This window comes from Carassius gibelio, chromosome B7, assembly GCF_023724105.1.
Source record: "Carassius gibelio isolate Cgi1373 ecotype wild population from Czech Republic chromosome B7, carGib1.2-hapl.c, whole genome shotgun sequence".
Classification (NCBI taxonomy): Eukaryota; Metazoa; Chordata; class Actinopteri; order Cypriniformes; family Cyprinidae; genus Carassius; species Carassius gibelio.
The window spans coordinates 33,204,279-33,212,132 of NC_068402.1; the positions used below are offsets into that span (position 1 = coordinate 33,204,279).

Consider the following 7,854-nt stretch of genomic DNA (forward strand, 5'->3'; position numbering starts at 1 on the left):
AAGTAGTCATTTAAAGTTTTCTATAGATATATTTGTCACGTCCGTGAGTCATGTATTCACTGAGCTTTGGTTCATTTTTGTTAAGTGCTCCTGTTCAAGACGAGACGGTAGAAAGCGCATCATGACTATTTTCTTTTTTTTTTATAAAAGCACAACGATTTGTTGATAATGTGATTGCACACAAATAAAAGTAGACAATTTACAGTTACGAATGATGTATTACTCTTACCTTTATGAGCAAAAATTACTGCATATCCACTGAAAAAAATGCAAGTGATTGCACTGGCCAGCACGCTTTTGCTTGCACTCTCCGCACAAACTACTGGATATAGCGCACATTTATCTAGGTTTAATTCTTAAACATACTTGAACTGTTTTATATATCTATAGATTTTATTTTAGGCAAGTCGTGATGATTTAAGAAGGCTAAACTGATCCATAGGTTCACTGTCTGGCACTGGCCGCTTGGCCATTAAAAAAAAAATCTAGGTCTAGGGATAGGGCTTAAATTTGAGGTCCGTGCAAGGCTCTAGGCTGGTCTGCCTCAGTGGTCGAGATGGCCAATCATATCAAAGAATGTGGGTCTTACTGTCACAACATAACTAGAGTTTGTGGAAAAATGTAAGCAGTAGCCTACGGTATTAGAGAACTGTTTTATGATTGAAATGTTCAGCGACCAAACATAATAGACTATCTAGAGATGCAAACTACTCAACCTTTTATGAAATTTCGCCCTTTTGAATTGAAAAAATGCGATAGGTTAATGATTCATGTAAAACATAAAATAAATGTGACAATAGACATTTGCGTTTTTGACTATTAAACATACGAATAAGAGTGAGAGTTCACATTTTAAAAGAAAATATTATTTTCAAATAGTGCAAATTGATTTTAGATGTAAAATTCAGCTGCAAAAACCTAGTACCGTTTAATTTCACTTTAATAGCAATAAACAGTTTCTTTTCTTTCCCAATAAAGTAAAATACTGAACATAAACATAGGAAGATGAGAAAATAATTATTTTAGAAGAAAATGTTGGATCGCACTTTCCATCTGAACTCTTCATATATAACTGTCTACAAGCCTAGAACTAATTTAAGCATTCTTATTAACTTATTATAATTATGATTGTAGATCCTTATGAGCTAGTGCGTGGCCATGATTTGTGCGCAAGCATGTCAGTGAGCAAGGCATCACAATCGAACAGATGCATGTTAAAGTTGAGTTTGTTGCGGTTCTGGCTTTGCTACCGTTCGGACGTTCTAGCCTACTGTTCTGCGCTTCGCTTATTATTTCTGTACTTTTCTCAGTTTTTTCTACGATTTTTTACTTCAGCAGATCAGCACAGTGCTCAAACAAAATATTTTTGGCACAAACGCTAAAACTAAAAACTTTTTTTGACTCCAATAATACTACAAAAGAAGACTTTGCCTCCCACTGCCAGCAGCTTACATTCTGGAGATGGGAAAACAACTGCCTACATTCAAATGGAAGAGAGAGAAAATGCCTCCTGTTGCTGCAAACTTCTACAAAGAATTGTGATTCTTGAAACGAAGTTACTTGCTGGACTTCCAAAACAGGCGAAACACTCAGCAGACTGTCGTCATGGACCCTCTCAGCATACAGCCGGTGAGTCCCATGAATCTTCTGAATCTCAACAGTTTGTACCAAGTGTAGAGGAACAAGCCGAAACGGATCATCACACTAATCGATGGCACAAACAGGGTGCAAGACCCAGAGGAACACAAGACATCAGATTGTCATGAGTTTCTCGTATTGCTGCCGTAGCTTTCTCTACCCCAGATTCAACTATGACAAGGCTTGTAAATACCAGTATTCTACCTCCCACTATACATCTTGAAAACAGATTTGAAGAATTAATGAATGCGGGTGAGGAATCCCCAAATGTGATTAGCAGCTAACACCGTTACTAACAGACAGTGACATTCAGCTCAGAGCGTAGCCGAGCCTAGGACTCTGATAGTGGGTGACTCTATTATCAGAAACATCCGTAGCAGGACTACAATAACATGCTGCCTTCCTCAAGCAACGGTCTCTTATGTGAACAAGGAACTTCAGAAAATGAAGCACAAGACTACAAATCTAATTATCAATCCATGTGGGGAAGAATGATACTCTCAAAAAGCAGTCAAACATCCTTAAGAAGGACTTCAGTGAACTCTTTCAAACACTTTGAAGACTCCAAGTTCAGTCGTTCATCAGTGGACCACTCCCAACTGATAACACCATGCAGCCACAAAAAGCACTGCTGATGGACACCATCCCGGAAGAGACCTGCCCTCAGAGCTCCTCACAGACAGACTGTGATGTATCAAAACAGATACAAGACTCAGCACTCAAGGATGACTTTCTTGAAGACAGCCGGGGAAGCCAAGACAACATATCACAGCCACAAGAAACACCAGAGACACAACCCATCTCACCAGACACATTATTCCTCTCTCCAGCATCTCCACTTCTGTGCTTTTCACTGAAAATGGTAGAATTGGTGTATGCTTGGACTAAATTCTCTCACTCATTCGCTGCAAGCCCGCAAATGTCAACAAGAAAACAGCAGGGTCCCAAAACATCAAAGCCTGGGGGCCCTGCTCCTGTGAGAGCTCTCAGACCGCTGCAGCAACAGCAGGCCCCAAACCCTCAATCTGCTGAAGGTGAACCAAAAACAACTGATAGAAGCTCTCAGTGATATGTGTCGGGTCCCTGCTATAATAACCGCAACATTCACAAATGTTTAAAGAACAAGTGGGAACCCAGTGTGCCTGTAGCTTTCTCGATTTCACTTTTATCATGTGACAGAAAGTTTAAGGCCATCTTAAGCCGAAGGGCAAACTCATCTAATATGCATCAAACTAAAACTGATGTAATGACATAAAGCACTGCCATCAAGTTAGCATCTTTAAACATTCGCTCACTAAAAAATTTAATCATTTTGTAATCAATGACTTTATAACCACAAACAATTAGGATTTTATGTTTCTAAATGAAACATGGCTAGAGGACAGCTGCAGTTCAACAGTCCTCAATGAAGCAGTCCTTCCTAACTTCACTTCCATGAGTGTTTGCAGGACTGTTAGGAGAGGTGGAGGTGGAGCTGCTTTTTTAAAGATGTCTATCAATGCAAACAAGTGTCATTTGGTCATGACTTGTCTTTTGAATATTTAGGGATTGTGCTAAAAGGTGCTCAACACATTCTTTTTATTATTATTTACAGGCCTCCAAAATACTCTTCAGCATTTGTTGAGGTAACAGAAACGTTATCAATGATTTCCTCAGAGTTTGACTGTTTTGCTAATGCAGGGGATTTTAATTTTCACATAGACAATGCAGAAAACAAAACTGCAAAAGAAATGATAACAGTTCTAAATACCTTTGACTTGATTCAGCATGTGCATGGACCCACACAAAGGTGGACACACTCTAGATGTAATCATCAGTAGGGCTCTAAACATTTCATTCATTGTTATTAAGGACGTAGTACTATCTGATCACTTCTGTATTTTCTTTGATATATTGATCTCTGCTACCACTTACTCTAGAACTGTCTCTGTCAGAAGGATATGCTTTCAAATGTAGCCGCACTTAATAACCAGAGCCGTAGTTCGCTGACAAGTGGTGCATTATTGCGTTCAAAATCGCAGAAGAATCTCATGCGGTTATGAACGCGATATTGCGTAGCTTGTCAGCGAACTACGGCTCTGTCTATTAAGTGCGGCTCCATTTGAAAGCAGGTTATTGACATCAACCGCTAATCACCGCTAATCACAGAACCAGCTTTACTGACGAGACATGCATGACAATTGCATGCAATTAATAGTGCAGCCCTAACGAGAACACTAGTGTACTATTTACGGAGGCCATATCTTTAACACCAAGTATTTTTTGCCGACTCTGTTGATATTCTCCTTGATTCCTTCAACTCAAAAGTTAAGAATGTTATTAATGATATTGCTCCAATAATAGTCAGTAAGAAAACAAACAACATTTTGGAAGACATAGTGCAGCAACTAAAATCATCAACTTGCTATATTGACACACTTCCCACATCTTTTTTCAAAAGTGTGCTTAACTGTTTAGAAGTAAACTGTTCAGTTGTTAAGCCCCTCCTGAAAAAGAGCAATCTTGATAACACCATTTTGAGCAATTATAGACCAATATCTAATCTTCCTTTTATAGGCAAAATTATAGAAAAGGTAGTTTTTAATCAGCTGAATAAACACTTAAACATCTGGTTTCAGACCGCATCACAGCACAGAGACAGCACTCATTAAGATAATAAATTATATTAACTTAAATTGTGACTCTGGCAATATATCAGTGCTGGTATTGCTAGATCTCAGTGCTGCGTTTGACACTGTCGATCATAACATACTACTAGAGAGACTGGAAAACTGGGTCGGGCTTTCTGGGATGGTACTCAAATGGTTCAGGTCATACTTAAAAAGGAGCGATCATTATGTGAGTCTAGGAAAGCATAAATCTAAGTAGACATCCATGATATGTGGAGACCCACAAGGTTCAATTCTTGCACCGCTCTTGTTTAGCCTGTATATGCTTCCTCTAAGTAAAATAATGAGAAAGAACCTAATTGCCTATTACAGCTATGCTGATGATACCCAGATTTACCTAGCCTTATCTCCAAATGAATACAGCCCCACTGACTCCCTCTGCCAATGCATTGATGAAATTAATAGCTGGATGTGCCAGAACTTTCTTCAGTTAAACAAGGAAAAAACTGAAGTCATTGCATTTGGAAACAAAGATGAAGTTTTTAAGGTGAATGCATACTTTGACTCTAGGGGTCTAACAACTAAAAATCAAGACAGGAAACGTGGTGTGATTCTGGAGACAGACCTTAGTTTCAGTAGTCATGTCAAAGCAGTAACTAAATCAGCATACTATCATTTAAAAAACATTGCAAGAATTAGATGTTTTGTTTCCAGCCAAGACTTGGAGAAACTTGTTCATGCTTTATCACCAGCAGGGTGGACTATTGTAATGGGCTCCTCACTGGCCTTCCCAAAAAGACCATTAGACAGCTGCAACTCATCCAGAACACTGCTGCCAGGATTCTGACTAGAACATCTGAGCATATCACACCAGTCCTCATTAACTTCCAGTTACATTTAAGATTGATTTTAAAGTACTTCTACTTGTCTAGAAGTCACTCAAAGACCTAGGACCAAAATACATTGCTTCCAGAATCAGCCTCCAGAAGAGATCAGATGTGCTAAAACACTAGTCACATTTAAATCTAGACTCAAAACTCATCTGTTTAGCTGTGCATTTATTGAATGAGCACTGTGCGATGTCCGACCTGATTGCACTGTATTTTATGTATTAACTGTAAGATCATTTTCTATTTCTAACTGTTTTAAATTCAAGTCAATTTTTAAATAATTTCCAAAGTTTTAAAATTGCTTGTTTTACTTTTGTTCTTCATGATTATTTTACTTCATTTTATGTAAAGCACTTTGAATTACCATTTTTTTCGAAATTTGCTATATAAATAAACTTGCCTTGCCTTGCTACAGCAACCTCCCCCACCACACACACACATACACGCAAAATTGTAGAGGGCCTCGCACATCAACTTTGCACAGGGCCTCTCACCCTCCTTGCGACGGCTCTGCTGGGGCATATTTTAAACAAAAGGCAGTGGCTGCTGCAGTATTTGCCCCGTCTCTTTTGATGTTTTCTGGACACTCTCTGTAAGAAATATTTGAATAAGAAAATGTGTAAGTATAGGATATGATGCCCTATAGTAATCACTGAATGTAATCATTAACTATTTATTTGCCTTCCACAGAATACATTTAGACCACTTACACTACTGATTTGGTTTCTTAGAAAAAAATAAAAATCTACCCTAGCTTTAAGAGCCATGAATGTAAATTACATGCTATAAGTCATCAAAATATATTTCAGCTTGTGATGCAATTTACAAACACTAAGCAGACAATCTAGCAAAAGAAAACCATGACAACAAAGACACATTGCAGTATTTTTTTTGCAGAGTGTCTTAAGGTAAATTAACATTTAATGTCTAATACATTAAATGCAAAAACAATTGTTAGAGAATGCAAAAACAATTGTTAGAGTTCTGAACGATAAAGATAGGCTGGCAACAGGAATGACCTGCCAATCAATAAGAAGTGTATATATGGAAGTTTGTGTGATTTCTGTGTGACAGATGAGTACCTACAATACGAGGTTACTGGTTTTCACTAAACCAACTAAAACAGAAACTAAACAACGCTGAATGTCACAATGATATGATGCTAATATTTGTATTATATGTTAATTTTGTTTTACCTGTGACAACAGTGTACAGATTGATCTTGGTGAAAGCAAGCTTCCCCTTCCCCCACTTCATACTGAAACAGGCCATGACCTCATTTTTCATCAACCTGTGGATACAAGAGTAATGCCCAAATAATTAATTATACATGACACATTATGAGGCAGGTGTTATAGTTTATGTTACGTGTTCATCATATCTAGTATAATGCAGATATCATACAGGTCCTCCAGTTGGTACTAGATTAAAAGTCATAGGCTCACCCAAACTGGCAGGTTTTTATCTTATTGCAAAACAACTGATATTGTGCAATTTCAAAATGTAAAACCAACACTATTTCAACAACTTGGCCTGTAAATATTAATTTCATTCATTTTCTCCTTGCTAGCAACTGTAAAGTGCAAAATTATAGGATAACAGAAGAGCACACAAGAAAACCAGAAGAATCAGATTAACTACCTTCAATCTATTAATATTTTAATCTAATTAATGTAATATATTAAAGCAGATTGTTCTAGCGGCTCTTTTATAAATGAACAAAAAAACATACCTTACAACAATATGGCTTCTTCAGAACATGGCAAAGAGATAAATGCAAAACAAAGCAAAAACAAAACAAAAGTTATAATCTCATATAGTATAGCCCCTAAATTCACACTATATTAAATACTATACCTTAGTGATAAACTTGAACCCCAAATATAAAACTAGAGCTTGTAGAAGAAAAGGCTGTTTTTGTTTAAAATAAATAAAAAAGGAGCCTCTTTACATCGTGTGTAGAAATCTGACAGCTAAAGGAGATCCAAAATTAATTAAACTTGTACAGCAGAATATTAAGTTACTATAAACACCTGTATAACTAATTCGCATGACACAATTGAAGAAAAAAAAGCATTGAATCGAACAAATTTCATGATGAAAAGCTTAACGTTAAATTATTCGAAACAATAATAATAATAATATAATAATTAAAAACATATGTCTCAAGTTTAAACTTTATTTGAACTGTTTTTCAGCGCTAACAGTTAGATGGCTTTAATGACTCAGGCGTTTTTATTTCAGGGATATAACCGTTAACGTTACCATTTTTTAATTAATTATCTCTACCCATCGTCTTGCAGCTAAAACACTTCGATGTATTACAAGTAATATCATTATATAGGGGGGCATAAACACTTTTACGTTATACATGATCTAATACCCAGATATACTCACCACAGTTTGAGCTGTAAGTGCACCGCAGGCCGCCTGATAAACTGATGCCTGCCGATCCAAAAAAGACCGCCAAGTAGTCGCAAAATGGCGCAATAGCGCGATGTCACCTATGGATGTCACCGTGTTGCATTATGTTTGGGCGTGGGATTATGGGGGGGGGGGGGGGGGGGGGGCAAAAAAAATAAAAAAAATACAAATAATAATCATAATCATAATAAAAATCCAAATAAAATAAACAATAATATACTTTAAATTAACTTGTATTATTCTGTAGTGCTTATTCACAAATAAGAAAAACAGAAAACACAGAAAAAGTTGAA

General features: G+C 36.9%; 1 long non-coding RNA gene across 1 annotated transcript; it reads right to left on the minus strand.

Moving 5' to 3' along the window:
- Positions 1 to 5,541: 5,541 nt before the first annotated feature.
- Positions 5,542 to 7,634, minus strand: LOC127962750 (uncharacterized). The gene is made up of 4 exons (XR_008154625.1): positions 7,535 to 7,634; positions 6,870 to 6,887; positions 6,334 to 6,428; positions 5,542 to 5,727 (listed from the first exon to the last, which is right to left on the minus strand). It is a non-coding gene; the product is annotated as an uncharacterized LOC127962750 (long non-coding RNA).
- Between the last annotated feature and the right edge of the window lie 220 nt (positions 7,635 to 7,854).